This window comes from Callospermophilus lateralis, chromosome 7 (genome assembly GCF_048772815.1).
Source record: "Callospermophilus lateralis isolate mCalLat2 chromosome 7, mCalLat2.hap1, whole genome shotgun sequence".
Taxonomy (NCBI): Eukaryota; Metazoa; Chordata; class Mammalia; order Rodentia; family Sciuridae; genus Callospermophilus; species Callospermophilus lateralis.
Genome location: NC_135311.1, coordinates 132,926,266 through 132,948,314, shown reverse-complemented (window position 1 = coordinate 132,948,314; position 22,049 = coordinate 132,926,266). Strand labels below are relative to the sequence as shown.

Sequence of the window (22,049 nt, the reverse complement as noted above, 5' to 3'; positions counted from 1 at the left end):
AGTATATGATTTTCTTTGGGTCTGTTGGAAAGTAAATTATATTAATTTTCTAATATCAAAACAAGCTTGTGGGCTGGGGTTGTGGCTTAGTGGTAGAGCACTTGCCTAGCATGTGTGAGGCACTGGGTTCAATTCTCAATATCACATACAAATAAATAAATAAAATAAATTTCATCACATATTAAAAATACTAAAAAACAAACAAAACACACAAGCTTGTGAGCCAGGTGCAGTGGCACATGCCTATAATCCCAGCAACTCGGAAGGCTGAGGCAGGAGGATCACAAGTTCAAAGTCAGTCTCAGCAATTCTGTGAGACCACGTCTCAAAATAAAAATTAAAAAGGGCGGGGGATGTGGCTCAGTGATCAAGCACCTCTGGGTTTAATCCCTGGTACTCCCCTACCCCAGCTCCTCAAGAAAACACCCCAAAACAAAACAAAACAAAATATTTGTATTCCTCAGATAAACTGAACTAGTCATGGTTTTTTTGTTGTTGTTTTTATAATGCTAGATCAGTTTACTAATGTCTGGTCCAGCATCTTTGCACTTATATTCATGAGGGACACTGGTCTATAATTTTTGTTTCTAGTGTTGTCCTTTTGTGATTTTTGGGAACCAAGGTCATGGAAACTGTTTTTTATTTTCCTATTCTCTGGAAGAGTTCACCTAAAACTGGAGTTATCTATTTCTTGAATATTTGGCAGAGATTACTTAAAAATCTACCTGGGCCTGGAGTACTCTATGTAAGATTTATCTGACCACTGATTTCATTTCTTTAGTGTTAATAAGCCTACATGAGTTTTCTATTTCTTCTTGAGTTAATTCTGATAAGTAAAATTTTTCCTAGGAACATACAGATCATCTAAGAGGAAACACATTAGACAGAACCAACTAAAACTTTCATTACCCACATAATTTAAACAGCCTGGAGATGAGCTAAGATGCCACTTAAGTAATTGCTAAATGTCCTCAATTTTCAACTTCTATGAGCCATCGAACCTTTTTACTTATACAGCCTTCTCTCTGTCCTATTTCTTTCTTTTATTTTTGGTTAGAATGAACCCAGGGGCACTTTATCACAGAGGTACATCCCTAGTCCTTTTCATTTTTTGAGACAGGGCTTCCCTAATTTGCCCAGACTGTCCTTGAACTTGCAATTCTCCTGTCCCAGTCTCTGGAGTCGCTGGGCAATCTGACCTACTTCTAAACATCATTCTTAGGTTCCTTTTTTCCCCACTAGAGCATAATACTTGAGAGCAGGGACTAAGTCGTATTCATTTTTGTACATCTGGCATATTAGTAAGATAATTTTTGTTTTATATTATTTTTTGGCAGTGATGGGGACTAAACAAGAGTCATAAGCATGCTAGGTTAGTGCTCTAAGACTGAACTACACCTCCTTCCCTCAATATCCACGCTTTTTTTTAAACATGGTGTCATTTTTTTTAATAGCCTTATTTTGTTTATTTATTTTTATGTGGTACTGAGAATCAAACCTGGGTCCCACCATGCTAGGCAAGCACTCTACTGCTGAGCCACAATCCCAGCCCCAATATCCACACTTTTTAATGAATAAAGATCATAAAGTCCTTTCTGATTAAGTTAATGTTGATAACTCACTTTTGGTTGCAATATACTTGAGATATTGAGTGTTTAAAGATTCCTTCCTAATGGACCACTGTGATATTGTGAAATATATATTTGATCTTTTCTCTGCTTCCTGGCATATGACTCTTAAAACCCTTGAAAATCTCCAATGTAATGTCTTTTGCATGCTAAGGAGTTGACTGCAAGTTGGCAGCTTTGGCAGTTTCAGGATTGGAGCTGGTCATAAGACCAAGGCATGATCAGGTCGGGACTTTCAGTCCAACCTCTAGGGAGGGGAGAGGAGCTGAAGATTAAATTAATCACCAATTTAATTAATCATGCCTATGCGCTGGGTGCACACCTATATGCCAGTGATTTGGAAGGCTGAGACAGGAGGAATTCAAGTTCAAGGCCAGCCTCAGCACTCAGTGAGACTCTTGTCTCAAAATAAAAACTAAAAGGGCTGGAGATGCAGCCTCCATAATTAAATTTCCATAAAATTCCTAAAGTACTGGGTTTGGGAAGATTCCAAATAGCAGAGTATGGGGCGGGGGAACACCTAGACAGGGCACAGCAGCTTCATGTCCCTTCCCACATTTGCCCTATTCATCTCCTTGTTTGTATCCTTTGGAATATCCTTTATAACAAATTGGTATTTTCCTAGGTTCTGAGCACTGCTCTAGCAAATTAATCAAACCAAGGAGGGAGTGGGGAGAAGCTAGATTTATAGTCAGTTGGAAGCACCGAGCAAAGCACCTGGCTTGCAAATGGCACCTTAAGTGGGGCAGTCTTGCAGGACTGAATCCTCAACCCTGGAATGTGAACTAAATTAGAGGACAACCAGCTGGTGTCTGCTGTTAAAAGATTTCTTGTCTGATATACAGGGGAAATGCCCATACATCTCAAGTCACAAGTATCTTCTGTATTGTGTTATAAGAGTAACTATGGTTTCCTGCTAGAACTATACTTTCATATGGCTCTCCTTGTGACCAACAGCACAAGGCCATCTATCTGTAAGACGGTTTGCCAGAGAACATAAAATGAGTTTATTTTCACTGATGAATTTATTAAAATAAGAATAGAACTCAAGCTACTTGAACTTGTTGACCAAATGAGTTACCCTTCTGTGGGGGGGGGGGGGCTATAAATAATAGGGAAAACACAAAAAAAAAATCAAGGAGGGAAATACTGGGATACTATTCTATGCCAGATTGTAATTGTCATTATTCAGTCATAGATTTATGAAGTCTGGATTCTTTAAAGGCATAATTATTTCTTTACATAAATCTGAAACACTGCCAAAGTCCAGCTAAAAAGACAAAACAAAAATTTGCCAACAAATTTGGATATGGTCATTTATCATTTTGATTATTTTAAATTTTCTCATCTTTGAAACAACTCAGATTGTGTTTTCTTTGCAATAATTCATTCAGCTATACTATACTTTTGTAAATTAACTTGAATTTTAAAATACTTTAAAAAATAAAGAGCTGGGGCTGGGGCTCAATGGTAGAGCGCTCGCCTAACACGTGGGAGGCCCTGGGTTCCACCTCAGCACCACATAAAAATAAATAAATAAAATAAAGATATTGTGTCCAACTACAACTAAAAAAATTTTTTTAAATAAAAAATATTTAAAAAAAAAGAGTTGAGATTGTAGCTCAGTGGTAGAGCACTTGCTCAGCATGTGTGAGGCACTGGGTTTGATTCTTAGCACCACACAAAAATAAAATAAAGTTTCATCAACAATTAAAAAAAAAATGGTCTGCAGGGCATGGTGGCTCATGCCTATAATTCCAACTACTTGGAAGGTTGAGTAGGAGGAAAAAAAAACATTAAAAGATGGAGAAAATGGGGAATATAACTGTTAAAATCATGCCACTTTAGAGTCCAAAGTAGGACCTAACTTCATTTTGCCCAAACCACTCTTTGTTTTTTTTTTTTTTTTTTTGGACAGCACTAGGGACTGAAGCCAGGGCCTCACACACGGTAGACAAGCGCTCTATCTCTTAGCTACATCACCAGCCCTTTTTATTTTATTTTCAGACAGGGTCTCACTAAACTGCCCAGGCTGGCCTTAAATTTGTGATCCTCCTGACTCAGCCTTCTTCTTCTTCTTCTTCTTTTTTTTTGGTACCAGGGATTGAATTCAGGGACACTCAACCACTAAGTAACATCCCCAGTCCTATTTTGTATTTTATTTAGAGATAAGGTCTCACTGAGTTACTTAGTGCCTAAAGATTGCTGAGGCTGGTTTTGAACTCCCCATCCTCCTGACTCAGCCTTTTGAGCCACTGGGATTATAGGTGTGCGCCACTATGCCTGGCCTGCCTCAGCCTTCTGAGTAGCTAGAATTAAATGTGTACACAAGCACACCCAGTCAATTATTATTTTTTTAAAGCATTTTAAAATTTGAGTACAATTACAGAAAAGGAATAGTACAGATGAATTGTTACAAAATAAACACAAATCTCAATTATTTTAAAATGGGAAAAATTTAAATAATCAAATGATACAGCATATCCAAATTTTAGCTTCAATTTAAAATTCCCATTATGTGAAATCTCAAGGTTTTCTATAAAAATCAAGACTCAAGGGCATGATGGTGAACAGAAGGCTGAGGCAAGAAGATGGCAAATCTGAGCATGCATGGGCAAGACCCTGTCTCAAAATAAAAATAAAAAGGGCTGAGGATATAGCTCAAAAGTAATATCCCTGGGTTTAATCCCTGGGTTTAATCCCCAGGACTACAAAAAAATTCTATAACAATTCTTATTTGTCAAAACCCACAGAATTTTACAGAATAAAGGATGAAACTTGCCAAGCCTGGTAGTGTACACCTAAAATCCCAGTGGCTTGGAAGGCTGAGGCAGGAGGATCACAAATTCAAAGCCAGCCTCAGCAACATAGCAAGACTCTGTCTCTAAATAAAATATAAAAAGGTCTGGGGATATGGTTCAGTGGTTGAGTGCACCTGAGTTCAATCCCCAGCACTAAGAAGGAAAAAAAGAGAGCAAAGGAAAAAAAAAAAAAAAGAATGAAATTTGCCAGGCATACACACTTATAATCTCAGCAACTCAGAAGGCTGAAACATAACTGTAAATTCAAGACCAGCCTCAGCAACTTGGCAAGTTCTGTCTTAAAATAAAAAGGATGCAGCTACAGTTAAACCCCTCTGGGTTCAATCCCCAGTTAGGTACACACACACCCTCAAAAGGAATGAAGCAATGTACACAATAGAACTGGATTACAAATATATCAATCAGCTTTACATGGAGGGAAGGTGCTGACCTACTTTGAAAATAAGGGTACCTACAAAACTAAAGGTAAATGGAACTTGTCTTTTTAAACTACTCTACTTGATAAAGCTGTTCTTCATGGGAGCATAATTTAACAATTCTTATATATAGTTATATGTACACTAAAACTAAACAGTTAGATTAAGGGATGGCAGATGGCTGGAGTCATGTTTTTCACTTTGGAAGAGATATTTAGATAATCAAAGGAGGAGGGTAGAATAACCATGTGATAATGGGTCAAAGTGGGAAACCTTAGTATAAACTCAGGTTTAATTTAATAGAAGCTACATATTGTACATACGCCATGAAATTCATAGTAGAGAAATACAGGTTAAAATACATATCCAAATATCAACAATTTTGTACACATACCTTGGTTAGCATACACACATGTATTTCCTTGCTCTATTAGCTGTGAAGGCGTAGACGCAATGAGCACACTAAGCACCAAGGTCTTGTTTTCCAATACCATTCTTTAATAAAAGGTACCAAGTCTCCTTGGTAAAACAGCAGAATCTAGGACTGGGACAGGAAACACACAAGATAAGCCTGGAGGGCTGGGGATGTGGCTTAAGCGGTAGCGCGCTCACCTGGCATGCGAGCGGCCCAGGTTCAATCCTCAGCACCACATACAAACAAAAATGTTGTGTCTGCCGAAAACTAAAAAATGAATATTTAAATTCTCTCTCTCTCCCTCTCTCATTCTCTCTTAAAAAAATAAAAAATAAAAATAAAAAAAGAAATTAAACTGTTTAAAAAAAAAAAAAAAAAGATAAGCCTGGAGCTGGGTATGGGGACACGTGCCTAAGAGTTCAAGGCTAACCTGGGCAACACAGCAAGACTCCATACCAAAACAAAATCTAGTACCACCAGAAAGTAAGGATATGCTCCAAAAACAAAATAAAACTGATGGAATTATGTCAACGGGGCACAAAAGTCAGAAAAAAGAGCTCCCAATGGAAAAAAGTAAAAAAACTGTGGAACAAAGTAAAGTAGTACTGGATTAAAACCCAAAGGGCAAAATATTTATGAATTCATGGTGATATAAATGAATAAATAAGCGAAAACAGGAATCTCTTGAAATTTTCCAAATAATTCATGTATATTCTCCCCCTTCCACTAGGTGGAGTGTAACATTTCCTGCCTTATAATTTGTCTCTATGTAGATGAAGTTACACAATGTAGCTAGACACTATTTTTTAACCATTATGAAAGTAATTTCTTGGGCTGGGGATGTGGCTCAAGCAGTAGCGCGCTCGCCTGGCATGCGTGCGGCCCGGGTTCGATCCTCAGCACCACATACAGACAGAGATGTTGTGTCCGCCAAACACTAAAAAATAAATATTAAAAAAAATAAATATATTTATTTATTTATTTATTTATTTTTTAGTTGTATTTAGACACATACCTTTATTTTATTTATTTATTTTTATGTGGTGCTAAGTATCGAACCCAGGGCCTCCCAAGTGCTAGGTGAGTGTGCTACCACTGAGCCACAGTGTGTGTGTGAGTGTGTTTGTGTGTGGTGCTGGGGATTGAACTCAGAGCCTTGTGCATCTAAGGCAAGCACTCTATCAACTGAGCTATGTCCCCAGCACTCCAAATTTCTTTCTTTCTTTTTTTTTTTTTTTTATAATTCTATTTGTATTTGTAGATGGGCAGCGTGCCTTTATTTAGTTAGTTAGTTGTAGATGGACACAATATCTTTATTTTGTTTTTATTTTTATGTGGTGCTGGGGATAGAACCTAGTGCCTCATGCATGCTAGGCAAGTACTCTACTCTTGAGCCACAATCCCAGCCCCACCCCCCCACCCCTTTATTCTATTTGTTTATTTTTATGTACTGCTGAGGACAGAACCCAGTGCCTCACAGGTTCAAGGCAAGTGCTCTACCACTAAGCTACAGCCTCAGCTCCCAGACCTATTTCTTTCTGTTGTTGCTTTTTTTTTTTTTTTTGGTACCGGGAATTGAACTCAGAGGCACTCAACCACTAAGCCACATCCTCAGCCCTATCTTGTATTTTATTTAGAGACAGGGTCTCACTGAGTTACTTAGCGCCTCACTGTTGCTGGGCTGGCTTTGACCTCCTGCCTGAATCCTCCTGCCTCAGCTTCCCAAGCCACTGGGATTACAGGTGTGTGCTACCATACCCACCCGGCTCCCAGATCTCTTTCTGTTAAAGATTTATAACTTTTGTTTTGTTTTGGTTTTAGGTGAACACAATATCTTTATTTTATATCTATGTGGTGCTGAGGATTGAACCAGTGCTTCATTCATGCTAGATGAGCACTCTACCACTGAGCCACAACTCCAGCCCAAGATTTCTAACTTTTGCTCTTCCAGCATTCCTTTGCTTTTGCACTCAGAACCTGTTAATTAGCTGCCTTCACAAGTAGACAAGTAAATCACAGAACCCTGATTTACATCTAAATGTTCCCATTTGCTGAATTGAACTGTCGATAATTATTTAATATAGTTTCTGGCAAATGACAAATCAAAAAAGGGATGATAAAAACGCAGTATGACAACAGCACATTAAGATTAAGGAGACAAGTCCCAATGAACCCCCAAAGATTTTTCTGAAGTCTAGTTTCAATCACATTATTAAACAAACTCAAGTAATTTTCTTGAATGATAGAAACATAAATTACTGAAGAGGAACTCTTATTATCCTCAGTTATGGTACTGAATGTGCCCCTTGGAATTCATGCTGAATTCCTAACCCCCAAGGTGATGGTATTAGAAGACTGAAGCCTTTAGGAGGTAATTAGGGTCAGAGGTCATGGGGGTGGAGTTCTCAAGAGGGGATTAGTGCCCTTGTAAGATTGTGTGAATGCACATAGAGACAGCAGTTGCCTACAAGAGGATAAGAAACCTCAAAATTAAATCTTGATCTTGGACTTGCCAGTTTCCAGAAAAGTGAGATATAAATTCTTGTTGTTTAAGCTATGCAGACTATGGATTTTGTTGTGTAAGTCTGAACTGACTAAAAATACTTCTTTGGGGCTGGGGATGTGGCTCAAGCGGTAGTGCGCTCGCCTGGCATGCATGCGGCCCAGGTTCCATCCTCAGTACCACATACAAAACAAAGATGTTGTGTCCGCCAATAACTAAAAAAATAAGTAAATATTAAAAAATTCTCTCTCTCTTTCCCCCTCTCTTTTAAAAAATAAAAATTAAAAAAAAATAAAAATACTTTTTCCAAAGCACCTTATAAAGAAAATGCGGAAGTAAGCTCAGTGGATTTACAGTATAATATATCAACTGCATATGAAAGGATTTAAAGAAAATACATAGTGTCAGTTATTGGTTATATTTCATTATCTTTACTATTTAGTCACTCCGGATATAGCATATTTTTACTTTGAAAAAGCCCAATGAAGGGCTGGGATTGTGGCTCAGAGGGAGAGTGCTCGCCTCGAATGCGTGAGGCACTGGGTTCAGCACCACATAAAAATAAAATAAAGATATTGTATCTACCTATAACTTAAAAATAAATATTTTCTTAGAAAAAAAAAAAGGCCCAATGATTTAGGAATCCCCCACTGCTTTGTTTTGTCATTTTCTGGTACCAGGGATTAAACACAGAGGGCCCTAAACACTGAGACATATCTCTAGCTCTTTTTATTTTTTTGAGACAGGGCCTCACTAAATTGATGGCTTTGAACTTGCAATCCTTTTGCCTTAGCCTCCAGAATAGCTGGGGTTACAGGCAAGCACCATCACATCCAACTATAGGTTAAAATTTAAATCTTTCTCCAACACAGTTATCACTACTATTAATACTCTTATTATTGAATCCAGGATGATCAAATATTATCTATGTCTCTCCAAAGAGTATATTTATGGAATAGATGAAAAGATTTAATGGACAAACCTTACTATAATATTACTTGGACAGTAAACAAATGAAGTTATCCTCCTGCACAATAAATCTTACTTGGTTTAATTCTTCAACAATATGAATGCTTTTAATAAAATGAATAAAATTATCAGGCAATAGTTACTATAGCATACCAAGGTCTTCACAATGAGAAGATCAATGGCTTTTTCCAAAAGATTTCCATTCAGCCACTTGAGCTACTTTACTGAAATATCCCCCAATCTTTTCCTGTCTCTGGTCTTGGCTCTTGCTGGTAACCCCCTCTTTGAAATATTCTTCTCCATTTGCTAGTATGGTGAATTCCTACGCCTTACTTAAGAGTCACCTTTTCTGGGAAGCTCTTTTGTTTCCTCTAGCCAATTAAGTTCTTCTTCTGGCCTTCTATTTGCTTTATATAATATCTTCATTAGAGTTGTACAAATACTTGTGAAGTGATGTGGCCTATAAGACTGAAGCCAACATTAGATAAATAATACTGATAGCTTCTACTTTTCACCACTTCGCCAAGTTATAATTCTGCTCCTTAATCACTTGCCTAATTAAAACCAACATTTCACTACTCATTGCTATGGTTTCCAATGAAGTGGAGACAAAGAAAACAGCACAGAGACGAGGCCACAGCACAAACACAATCAAGACGCAACACGCAAAGCCAGCTGTCCTATTATGTGTGTTGTATTACAATGCACTTCAGATAGGTAGTGCTGTGGCTTGACCCGAACTCAAGAGTCAGCATGTAAAAAGTGGAATCAGAAAAGCTAATTTCCATTGTTGATCCTTAAATTTGCTACGATATCAGGGACATTGATTTTGGGTACTATTATCAACTATGTGGTAAAAATAATAATCTGCCAGAAATTTCAAAAGGCAATATTGTGTCATTTCTATAAAAATAAGCAAAGATTATGTAGAATACAGATGTTTTCAAAGAAAATATTTAATATTAAATACAGAAAGATAGGTGGAAAGCAAATTTTTACTTCAATTTAAGGTGATTCTGGGGCTGAGGATGTAGCTCAGTGGTAGGGCACTTGCCTAGCATGCATGAGTTCCTGAGTTCAATCCCCAGCAATGCACAACCCCCCAAAAAAACAAAAAACAAAACAAAAAAAAAAACTCTAGTTAAGACTAATATGCCCTGGGAACACCTCCCTGATTCTTGGAGCTCTAAACAGTTGATTTACAGATATTCTTTAATAAAACCCGTGACTCTCAGGCACTGTGGCACACGCCTATAATCCCAGTAAGTAGGGATGCTAAGGCAGGAGGATCACAAGTTCCAGGCCAATCACAGCAAGTTAGCAAGGCCCTAAGTAACTTAGTGAGACCCTGTCTCGAAATATAAAATAAAAATGGCTGGGGATTAAGCTCAGTGCTAAAGTGCCCCTGGGATCAATCCAAGTACCAACAAAACAAAATAAAATCCCCCAAAACATGACTGCCTGTAATCTCAGAGACTTGGGAGGCTGAAGCAGGAGAATCACAAGTTAGAGGCCAGCCTCAGCAACTCAGCATGATCCTGTCTTAAAAATAAAACAAAAAGTACTAGGAATGCAGCTGAGTAGTAAAGCAACCCTAGATTCAATCCCCAGAACCAAAAGCAAGCAAGCAAGCAAACACCAGTTAAATGGAGTTTTAGAAGGTAAACAATGATCTGTGATATTATTAGTAAGAAAAACATGTTTATAAAAATAAAACTAACTGACCACGTGATGCACGCCTGTAACCCCAGCAGCTCAGGAGGCTGAGACAGGAGGATCATGAGTTCAAAACCAGCCTCAGCAAAAACTGAGGTGCGTTAAGCAACTCAATGAGACCCTGTCTCTAAATAAAATACAAAATAGGGCTGGGAATGTGGCTCAGCAGTCAAGAGTCCTGAGTTCAATCCTTGGAACCAAATAAAATAAATAAAACTATTTAGCCCAGTGTGATGGTGCATACCTATAATCCCAGAGTCTTGGGAATTTGAGGCAGGAGGATTGCAAGTTCAAGGCCAGCCTTGGTAACCACAGGGGAAAAAAAACTACATTTTAAACTGTTAGCTATGAGTTTATATAAAGAATTTCAAATTAAATATGTTAAATATTATGATGAAGTTAAATAAACCAAACTTTACACGTGGGAAAAAATGAGATGATTTGCTAAACTGCTTAGGGTCTTGCTAAATTTGCTGAGACTGGCCTCAAACTTGCAATCCTCCTGCCTTAGCCTCCAGACTCCCTGGGATTACAGAATTACACCACCATGCCCAGCAAACTTAATTTTTTAAAATAGTCTTTTAGTTAACAATGGACATTTATTTATTTATATGTGGTGCTGAGAATCGAACCCAGGGCCTCATATGTGCTAGGTAAGCGCTCTACCACTGAGCACAACCCCAGCCCAGCAAACTTAAATTTTTAAAAAACTAATTTCTGCAGTGGTGCACACCTGTAATCCCAGTGACTCAGGAAGCTGAGACAAGAGGATTGTGAGTTCAAAGCCAGCCCCAGCAACTGTGAGACTCAGTGAGACTCTGTCTCTAAATAAAATATAAAATAGGAGTGGGGATGTGGCTCAGTGGTTGAGTGTCCCTGAGCTCAATCCCACTGGTACAAAAAAAAAAAAAAAAGAACTAATTTCTGAAAATTCCCAACTTCACCTGGTATCACCACTGTAATTTCTCAAATTCAAGTTAATTCTTGATGATTAAACATTCCCCTTGGTCTCTACTATATCCCTGACCCCTCATTTTGTTGTTCTTTTCTCTTTTCATACCCAAAATATGGTGATATAGATTCCATTTTTTGTCTTTTCTTGCCTTGTTGCATATTCTTCTCAGGCAATTGCAGTTTCAAATATAACCTCTAAGAAAATGACTCACTAGATTGTGAGATCTTTGAGTTTAGAAATTGATGTGTTCATCTGGCAAACAGTATTGAATCAATTAAACATCTGTTCAAAAGACTGGATGGATGGATAGTTCCAAAACTTAACTCTAGGCCTGATTCTACTGAACTCTAGCTCTTCCTTTTTGTATTTTCAGTTACCTCTAGACACCTAATACCACATTCATACTGGACATTTTCCCAGTCACATGCTTATGTATCTTCCTGTTTTTCTGACATAAAATCTAAGGTGTCATCTTTTGCTTTCCCTCTTTTCTTTCCTCCCACAACTGATCAGTTCTTAATTTTTTCTCACAGTCACCCTTCCTTCCAATTCCTCCCACTGCTGCTCTGTATCAGGCCCACATGTCTCTTCACTACTGCAACACAGATGATTACCTTGTTTCCCACCTCCTCACTCCTACCCTCTCCATCTATCCTTAAATTGCTGCAGGATTAATTTCATGATGCAAAGCTATTTGGTTGATTTTGTTTTTGTGATGCTGGGCATTGAGCCCAGGGCCCTGCTCATACAAGCTAAGTGCTCCACTACTGAGCCACAACCCCCCAGTCTCAAAATGAAAACACAGACCCTGGGGTTGGGGTTGTGGCTCAGTGGTAAAGTGCTCGCCTAGCACATGGGAGGCTCTGGGTTCGATTCTCAGCACCACATAAAAATAAAATAAAATAAAAAATATTGTGTCCAACTACAACTAAAAAAAATAAGTATTAGACTAGAAAGGAAATTATCAAAAAAGAATGATTCTTTCTGAGAGAAAGGTAAATGGCTATAATCAGAATTTTTTTTTTTTGTTTTTAGTTGTTTGGTACCCTGGGCATCAGCAATGTTCTCTTTCTTTTTTTTTTTTTTTTAATAACTTTATTTTTATTTTTTTATGTGGTGCTGAGGATCAAACCCAGTGTCTCATGCGTGCTAGGCAAGCACTTTACCACTGAGCCACCACCCCAGCCCCAATGTTCTCTTTCTTGACCTGGATGGTGGTTACCAGGTGTTTGCTTATTATTCTTTAAACTTCATATTTTATGTACTCATCTGTATTTCTTACAAGACAAAGAAATCTAGCTAACTTGACTTTTAATAATATTAAATGTGTAAACACTTCTGCAATTGAACTTTCCTTCTGAACACATACTCAAATATTTCTACTAAGTGTGCACAGCAAAACTAACCTGTCAGAGGTAGAAGAAAATCATCAGGAACTGGGATAAAAAGGAGGAATTTCAGTGGAAATCTTTTACAAGTCCAGTACTTCTCAAATGTTAATGTGAATGTGAATCTAGTTCATACTATAAATTTGGCTACAGTAAGCCTGGGGTACAACTTCACATTTTGGATTCTAACTTTTTTTTTTAATATTTGTTTATTTTTCTTATCGGCAGACACAACATCTTTCTTTGTATGTGGTGCTGAGGATCGAACCCGGGCCGCACGCATGCCAGGCGAGTGCGCTACCACTTGAGCCACATCCCCAGCCCTAACTTTTTTTTTTTTTTTAACATTTTATTTTTTAGTTGTGGTTAGACATACCTTTTATTTATTTATTTTTATGTGGTGCTGAGGATCGAACCCAGGGCCCTGCACGTACTAGGCAAGCACTCTACCACTGAGCCATAACCCCAGCCCTAGATTCTAACTTAGATGATACCAATGCCTGTGGACTTTGAGTAGCAAGGTCTTTTTTTTGTTTTGTTTTGTTTTTAGTTATAGTTGGGCACAATACCTTTATTTTGTTTATTTATTTTTATGTGGTGCTGAGGATCAAACCCAGTGCCTCACAGGTGCTAGGCAAGCACTCTTCCGCTGAGCCACAACCCAGCCCTAGTAGCAAGGTCTTAAGTAACCATTAAAATACTGCTGGTGGCCAGGTGTGAATGTACATGTACATTAAGTTTAATGGGATGCTGAGGCTGGAGGATTGACAAATTTAAATTAGGCAGGGCAAATTAGCAAGACCCTATCTCAAAATAAAAGGGTTCTCAGTGAGTCTGGTTACTTCCTAGTAAACACAAAGTCCTGGGTTCAATCAATCCCCAGTACTGGAGGAAAAAGAAAGAATTACAACACATTCTACTACATACTATCTTGCATACACACTTTCAATTTCTCCTATTAGCTTTCTTCAGTGTCCTTCCGTTTACTATTATCCCCTTGCTAAGCCAGTCATTGTCATCTACACTTACACTACAGTAGCAGACAACTGAGTAACCTCCTTGACTCTGGGCTTTTATCTAGTATCTATTCCAGAGAGTGCTTGTTGTCTTTAGGAACGCACTCAATGTGGTCTAGAAGCATGGGGGAAGAATTCAAAACTACAGTCCTACAATGATCCTATTAAATCTCTCAGTTTGTATATAAAGACAGCTTCCCACTGGCACACACCAGTATTTTGCAAAAGAAAAAAAAATTTAACATGAGTCTGTGAGGGGGTAGAAAATTTCATTTCTGGGGTTGGGGATAGAGCTTAGTTGGTAGAGTGCTTGCCTCACATGCACAAGACCCTGGGTTCGATCCCCAGCACCACAAAAAAAAAAAAAAAAAAAAAAAAATTCATTTCCATGTCTTTTTCCCAGTATTAGTTACAGCAAAGCAATGCTCTCCTTCTCCTGACTGAAACCCTCATCTTCTAGATGAGGAGAGTACCTGCTACATCACCAGTCAGAGTTGAGATTTTTTTTTTTTTTTAAATAATGTTTAGTTGTCAATGGACCTTTATTTTATTTATTTATATGCGGTGCTAGGAATCAAACCCAGTGCCTCACACATGCTAGGCAAGTGGTCTACCACTGAGCCACAACCCCAGCTCCTAGAATTGACATTTTTTTTATCTATGACTTTTCTCCTTAACCAAATTATAAATTCATGAAAGGTAGATGATGTCTTGACTGCTCCTTAATTCCCAGGAAACCTAAAGGATAGAGGCATTTGCACATAAAGCAAATCTTTGGATCACAAACTCGCCTGGTCATAAAAATCCCCTAGCAGGGCTGGGGATGTGGCTCAAATGATAGCACGCTCACCTGGCATGCACGGGGTGCTGGGTTCGATCCTCAGCACAACATAAAAATAAAATAAATGTTGTGTCCACTGAAACCTAAAAAATAAACATTAAAAATTTCTCTCTCTCTTAAAAAAAAAAATCCCCTAGCAGGTAGATTTCCTGGAGATTGTTTATAAATTTAGGGATGGATTCAGGAACCTTAATTTTACCAACATGCCAGGTGCCGGGTGCATGCCTGTAATCCCAGCAACTCAGGACACTGAGGCAGGAGGATCACGAGTTCAAAGTCAGCCTCAGCAACAGCAAGGTGCTAAGCAATTCAGTGAGGCCCTGTCTCTAAATAAAATACAATATAGGGCCGGAGATGTTGGCTCAGTGGTTGAGGGACCCTGAGTTCAATCCCCAGTACCCCCTCAAAAAAAGGTTTTTTTACCAACAAGCACTGCAGATGCAAGTTCTGAAAACCCCTAATCACACTTCTAAAACTTACATTATCCCATAATCTGTTCTTAAAAGATCAGCAATAAAGCATTATTTACCAACATCAATCAAAAGGAGATCAGTTGAACAAATCCTACTATATCAATAAAGCTGTGAAAATGAATAAGGATTTCCTGCCTGAACATGGTTGATCTCCATGATATATTAAGTGAAAACAGCAAGATGCTGAAGAAGCTGTGTAGTAGGGTAAACTTCTGTGCAAGAAAAAAGAAAAAGGAAGGTATGTAGAATTCTGCAAAAATAAACATTAAAAAGATAAACCCAAAACAACTAAAAAAACAGGAGGATGATGGTCCAAGCACCAGCTATGTAACAACCCTTCATAATTCCTCCTCAGAGTCCAGTTCTGAAAGCTGCAGTAGTGTCTGAGGTGATAACCTCTCCTCTGTATCCTTAGAAGTTCTAGTAATACTCTCTCTTCCCTTTTGTTCCCCCATCCCTTGAGGTATTAACTGTTTCATCCTACAGCTACTAGCCTCTAAATTATCTCCACCTACTCTTTTTTTGCCTTCCAGTCTGGCAACACACATGTAACTAATTCCCTGTATTAAATCATTTCTGTTTGAAATATCTAGCATGGTTCCCAGTTTAGGGCTGGATTCTGATAGAAAGAATATTCTAAGCATAAAAAGAACTACAAAAAATCTTAAATGTACCTCAGGAATTTTGTTAATACCAATACAGATATATACTTAAAATCCTATATATAAGTAGGATAAAGCAAACAAATGTTAATACTATTAAAACCAAATTCTTCAACTGAAAAGGCATGTCAAAAGGATACAACACCATCTTTTTTTTTTTTTTTTTTGGTACCAGGGGATTGAACTCAAGGGCACTCAACCACTGAGTCACATCCCCAGCCCTTTTTTGTATTTTATTTATTTAGAGACAGGGTCTCACTGAGTTGCTTAGTGCTTCGTTGCTGAGGGTGGCTTTGAACTTGCAATCCTTCTGCCTCAGCCTCCCGAGCCACTGGGATTGCAGGCATGCACCACCACATCTGGCCAACACCATCTTAAATAGGCTTATAGTGGCCAAATTTCTGCATCAAAAAGAGTAATGGCAGGGCTGGGGTTGTAGCTCAGTGGCAGAACGCTTGCCTAGCATGTGTGAGGCACTGGTTTCAATCCTTAGCACCATGTAAAAAAACTAAACAAATAAAGGCATGCTGTCCATTTACAGCTATAAATTGGGGGGGGGGGGGAGACTAATGACTATAAGTAAGTGTAAAATAATGAATAAATTAAAATCCATGTGCCTACAGTAATACAGAAAATAGCAAAGAAATTTATTTACCACCACTGAGGTGACTATTGCACCAATTCTTTACTAAGAAACTTTAGAATGAAAAGCAAAGAATGAAATATTTTGTCTTAGAGAATAAAAAAACAAATTTGCAAGAACATTCTGTACTAATGAATTCCTTAAAACAAATGAAATAAAATTATCCTAAATAGTCTAAGGAAATAATACCAGCTAAAACTAAAATTGATTTGCCTTTATAGAAAGTAAATGAACTACCTCAAATCTACATATTACTAAAAATGAAAATAAGTTGCTGTCAGGGGCAGGGGATGTAGTTCAGCGGTAGAATGAGAACTGGGGGCTCAGCACATGTCACATCCTGAGCTCAATCACCAGCAACAGAGAAAAGAAGTTAGTTTAAGTTAATCTACAATCCAGAACAGGAAAGTAGTTTTACAAAAATAGTAGTTACAAGTAACTACTGCTTTGTGTGATACCTATATATTTACAATATTTCTATATTGTTTATGTATATTTGCATATGCTTATATATTTACATATATTTGCATATGTATAATTACACAAGTATGTGTGTGTCTATCAAAGATACTAAGCTCAATGCGGTGGCATACACCAGTAATCCCAGTGACTTGGGAGGCTAAGGCAAGAGGATTGTAGATTCAAGGCCAGTCTCAGAAACTTAGCGAGGTCCTGTCTCAAAATAAAAAATGGGGGCTGGGGATGTGGCTCAAGCGGTAGTGCGCTTGCCTGCCATGCGAGCAGCCGGGGTTCGATCCTCAGCACCACATACAAACAAAGATGTTGTGTCCGCTGAAAACTAAAAAAAATAAATATTAAAATTCTCTAAAAAAAAAATAAAAATAAAAAATGGGCTGGGGATGTGGCTCAGTTCTATTTCTGGTGCCAAAATAATATATTTGCACATTTGAAGCAAAACAGAATAATACTGGAAAAAATTTCAACAGAAAACTTTGCAATATATAAATTTAATACAAGAACAATCAGAATTCAAAGCAAATTTGCTTTCTAATACATGCATGAATAAGGAAATGCAAAATTAAAGGTACAGGAATGCCATTAAATCATAATCTTACAAAACTTTTAGAAGAATGTCACAGGAAACGTTTTTAAAAATAAACTGCATTATGAGCTTAACCTAGGGCAATTTTAAAATGACTTGTATATAAGTCATACTCTCTTACATGTAACTGTCACAATACAGATAAATTAACACATTACTTTTCTGTCAACCACAACCTTAAAACACCCCTTTTCAGTGAAGATACAGATGACATGTACTTAAACAACAGTGCCATGTAAAGATTCTACTCTATTCAAAAATATATAAAATTCTAGCAATATAGACAACATGCTAAATTAATTATAAAACAACTATAGCACTAAGATACATAACTTTTGTAGAAATACAGAAATTCAATTTCAGAGATGCTAAGCAATCTCAATTCACATAAGCAGATTCTATAAAGTAGTTTAGTGTTAATTCTGGCTTAAGCTGCCAGTTTCACCCAGGACTTTATTAATTATTCAGAAAAACGAAACAGTACTAATAACCACCATAGCTGACATTCTGAAGGATGACAACTCAAAATTAGTTAAATATGATCAAATTAAAACATACAATGCCTCTCGTGCTAGTTGGCAAAACAAAAACAACGAAAAAAGCCTCACTCTATAAAGTTATCACCACTTAGTAATCTGGGATATTTTAATTGCAGCTGCAATGTTTGTGTTTGCTGCCTGCGCTTCTGACTCACTCAGAAAGGTTCTCCCAAGACTGCTGAATTTTTGAGAATGCAGAAACCATAACTAGGGCATACTGTGTGGGAAGTGTCATGACAGTGAATGAATAAAACAGGAAAAGAACTGATGACAGAATTTAAAAAAATTTTTATAAAAAGCAAGTCACTCACAAAAGGCAGACTTTTTTGCAGAACAATAATATAGACTGGGGGAAATGCTGCCAACTTCAAGAAGCCTTCCTTGACTCCCCTGTTGGATTCAATGCATTTTTTTTAAGCTATGATGGACCTTTATTTATTTATATGCAGTGCTGAGAATCAAACCCAGTGCCTTACACATGCTAGGCAAGCACTCTACCACTGAGTGACAACCCAGCCCCTCAATGTACTTCTTATATATACTACAATAAGTTTAAGTGGTTTCCTTGTCCAGTTTCCCAGTCAGACTTCAGGCAACTTCATACCAAAAGCTGCCTGTTCTTAATTAGCATCATTAGTACCTCCCTCCCAAAATACCTAGTACAGACAGCACCCTTAAATAAGGATTTCATAGAATAGAAATAATCTTACATTTACCTTTCATTTGACATCTACAAAGCACCTTCACAAACATTACCTCTTATGACCCACATAACAATCTTATGAAGTGGGAATGTCATTATTTATAACTAAATGGCTCTAGTTTCTTATAAGAATTGTTGACAGCTCTGAAATCACAAAGATAAGCACATATTTGTTTTTCTTTGAGACAGCCTCTCCTGGGGACCTCAATATTTTCATAAAACTCAGGCTTTGCTAGCATTTTCTTTGCTTGCACTTCATAATAGTTACCAATCACACAGCTCTGAATCTTACTGAAGGTTTTAACTACATAAAGAGATATTAAAGGCCCTTCTAGAATTTGAGGCATCCTAAGCTATTTTTCCTGATCCTGTTCTTTTTGTAACTGAAAATGGTAAGGGATTACAAAAGTAGAAGTGATGGAGAGAGAATGATGTCATGGATGTCATGAAGTTGCACCAATATCTAATGATGATTTAGCACAATAATGCAACATATTATGCCAAAAAGCACACTCTCAAATCACCAGGATGTTTTACTGCATTAATTTCAAGACTATTAGCAAATTAATACATAGAGTGGCTTTCCAATTTTCTACTGTGAGTGCAAGTTTACTTCTTTAGCAAAGACACTAAAAAAAAATCTACAAATTCTAAGGAAAGCACTTGGATTTAAAAATAGAAAAGGAAAAAATGCTTAAAGAACTAGCCAATATTAAACTAAACAGCTACCATTTTAACAATTAAAAGCTTTTTAAAGGGCAAAACAAACCCCTGGGTCCATGTAGATTGAATAATAAGCTTATATTGGGGAGGTCAAAAGCAAACAGTTTCAGGGTACAAAATGACTATGTACAACAGAAAAGACACCCAACCAGATAATACACATGAATAAACTCAAAGTTAGCAATTCGACACACAACATCACTATTCAATGTAAGAGGTACAGAATGAATTCTAAATGAGGGTATTTCTTCTCAAATTTTCCATGTCTCTTTAAATCCATGATGTCATCTTTCTTAAGCACAAATAAAACCAAAGGTATATGTTACAAAAGGTATTTGGTGAGTCCAAGCAAAAGCAATGGCCACAACCATTCCCCATAGCACAATTACCACTGAAGCCATCATTCCTCAAGGTTTCAAGTTAGCTTCCCTACCTGAGAGAAACTAAGCCAAAGGCTCCCAAACAGCATTTGAACAACAAAAAGTTATTCTCAAAAAGGAATTAACCAGCACAGCACAATGTCGCTGCCAGCAAGTGAGAACTGGTAATGTGTCTGGATCTTCATCTAGCTCGGTGGGAAGCCCACCAGAGAAAAGTCCAAAGACTTCGGCAACGAAGAAATGAAGCTTTTATTTTCCTAATAAAAGTGGGGAGATCCAACAGACAAAGCAAATGATTATTCTGGCTTAACAATCCAAAGGTTTCAAACGAACTCCATGAGCGCTGAAGTTATTCTGCACACTACCGAGATCTTACAATTGTGTTTTCTTCATTTACAAATCGTTCCCACCCTCAACCGTTCCCATTGCACAAACAATTCTCACCAAGAAAAGCCGTCCTCAGTCACAACGTGGATTGCAGTCTCAAGCAAGGAGATCCGCTGTTCCCACTTCTCCAAGGCAACATTCATACATCCAGGGGTGAGGAAAGGCTGCTGCTGTTTTATTTTGCAAGCCAATCCCAAAATCATCCCTTTGCAGCTGCAGCTTTCGAGATGCGGGGCCCTCGCCGCGGACCCAATTTTGGAGGGCACCAGCCTCCAGCTCCTCTCGCAGGGAGTCAAGGTCTGGGGGGCGGGGTTAAAGCCTATCTGACACCCCTAAAACCATCCTTGCCATGGCCACACACCCCTTCCAGGACCGAGTGAGGGGACGAGAACCGCCCCGCTGAAAAGGGACGGGAAATGCTGGCTGTAAAGGGGCTCTCCTTCTCCCCGCCTCACCCAGGGGAACCGACGATGACGACAGCAAGGCCCAGATCGGCCAGGACGGACCCCGGCGCAGGATGCCGGGCCTGCACGGACCCCGCGCCCACTGTCCCCGGGGCATAAAGGGCAGGAGGCGCCGGCTGCCAGCCGCGGCTCGGGAGGAGGAGAGGCCTCACCTGGCCCAGCCCGCTCCACGCTCTCGGATTCTCTCCGCTGGCGACTGTGGGGAGGGAGCCGAGGACAGGGCCAGAGCAGAGGCGCTCTGCCCCAGGTCGCGCTGGCCGTGCTCGGGTATCCTCACAGCTGGCGGGACCCCGAGCCGCCCGGAGCCGCCATCTTCCTCCACTCAAACGCCGCCGCCGCTACTGCTGCTCTGGCCGGGAGAAGACAGCACGGAGCACGCATGCGTCGAGACTCAGCGCGGAGGACGCGCGCGCACTCACGTCAACGCGGCGGAAAGGCGCGGCGCGGCCACAGGGCGGCGCCATGTTGAGAAGGGTTTTCTCCTGGAGGTTTGAAGGCAACCTAGTGGAGCGAAGCATCCCGAGATTTGGCCTCAGATCTGTATCCGCTGCGCTGCCTGGAGCAACAGGGCGGTTTTCCCAGTGGTTTGAAACTATGACGTTTAACCAAGGAATTAATTCAGTTGTGCCCCCCGAGGTCCCAGTGGGAACCTATGAGGGCTGTGGCCCATGGAAGTGCCCTTGGATGTCACCTGGGGGAGGGAAACTCGCTGCCTTTGGAGGCAAGCAGAGCAATTGAGCATCTCAAAACTGTACCAACCACTGTGTGAGTCGTTACTACCTACACCTTTTGGATAAGAAAACTAAGGTGCAGAGCCATCACCTAGCAGTAGAAGCCAGGGCCAGGAAGAGACGAGATTCAAACTTAGGTCTATCTGATTCCCAGGCCACTGTACTGCTGCTCACTATCACTAGGAGACGACGAGGTCCACCAAAGTCCCCCTCCAAGGGTGCAACTGATGCGCATGTGACAACCTTGAGGAACCTATTCCTGCAGCATGTGGTCTGAAGGTATGCCAGAGATGCGGAGCTCTGTGCCTATGACAGGAGCAACCTTGGGCTGCCTGCCTGCGACAGCCCTGGATAAGAGCAGATCTCCTGGGCTATTCTTTGGAACATAGGTCTGGGTCAGAAGCCAAGTACTGCAGGTTCTGGTGGTACACTCCCGTGGTTCCAGCTACTCAGAAGGCAAGAGAATCGCTTGAGTCCAGGAGTTCAAGACCAGCCTGGGCAACATAGTGAGATCATGTACCAAAAACAAAAAACTCTGGTTTTTAATTAGGAACTATCACCACAAAAGGGAAAATTGTTCATTAAAACTGGTAAAAAGGATATTTAAATCAT

The 22,049-nt window shown here is 39.2% G+C and overlaps 1 protein-coding gene across 2 annotated transcripts in view; it reads right to left on the bottom strand.

Moving 5' to 3' along the window:
• Positions 1 to 21,049, bottom strand: part of Fbxo42 (F-box protein 42) — an 87,665-nt gene extending 66,616 nt beyond the window's left edge. For both annotated transcript variants that reach the window (XM_076861197.1, XM_076861196.1), the window contains exon 1: positions 20,859 to 21,049. The gene's annotated coding sequence lies outside the window, so the exon portion shown is untranslated. The remainder of the gene's footprint in view (positions 1 to 20,858) is intronic.
• Between the last annotated feature and the right edge of the window lie 1,000 nt (positions 21,050 to 22,049).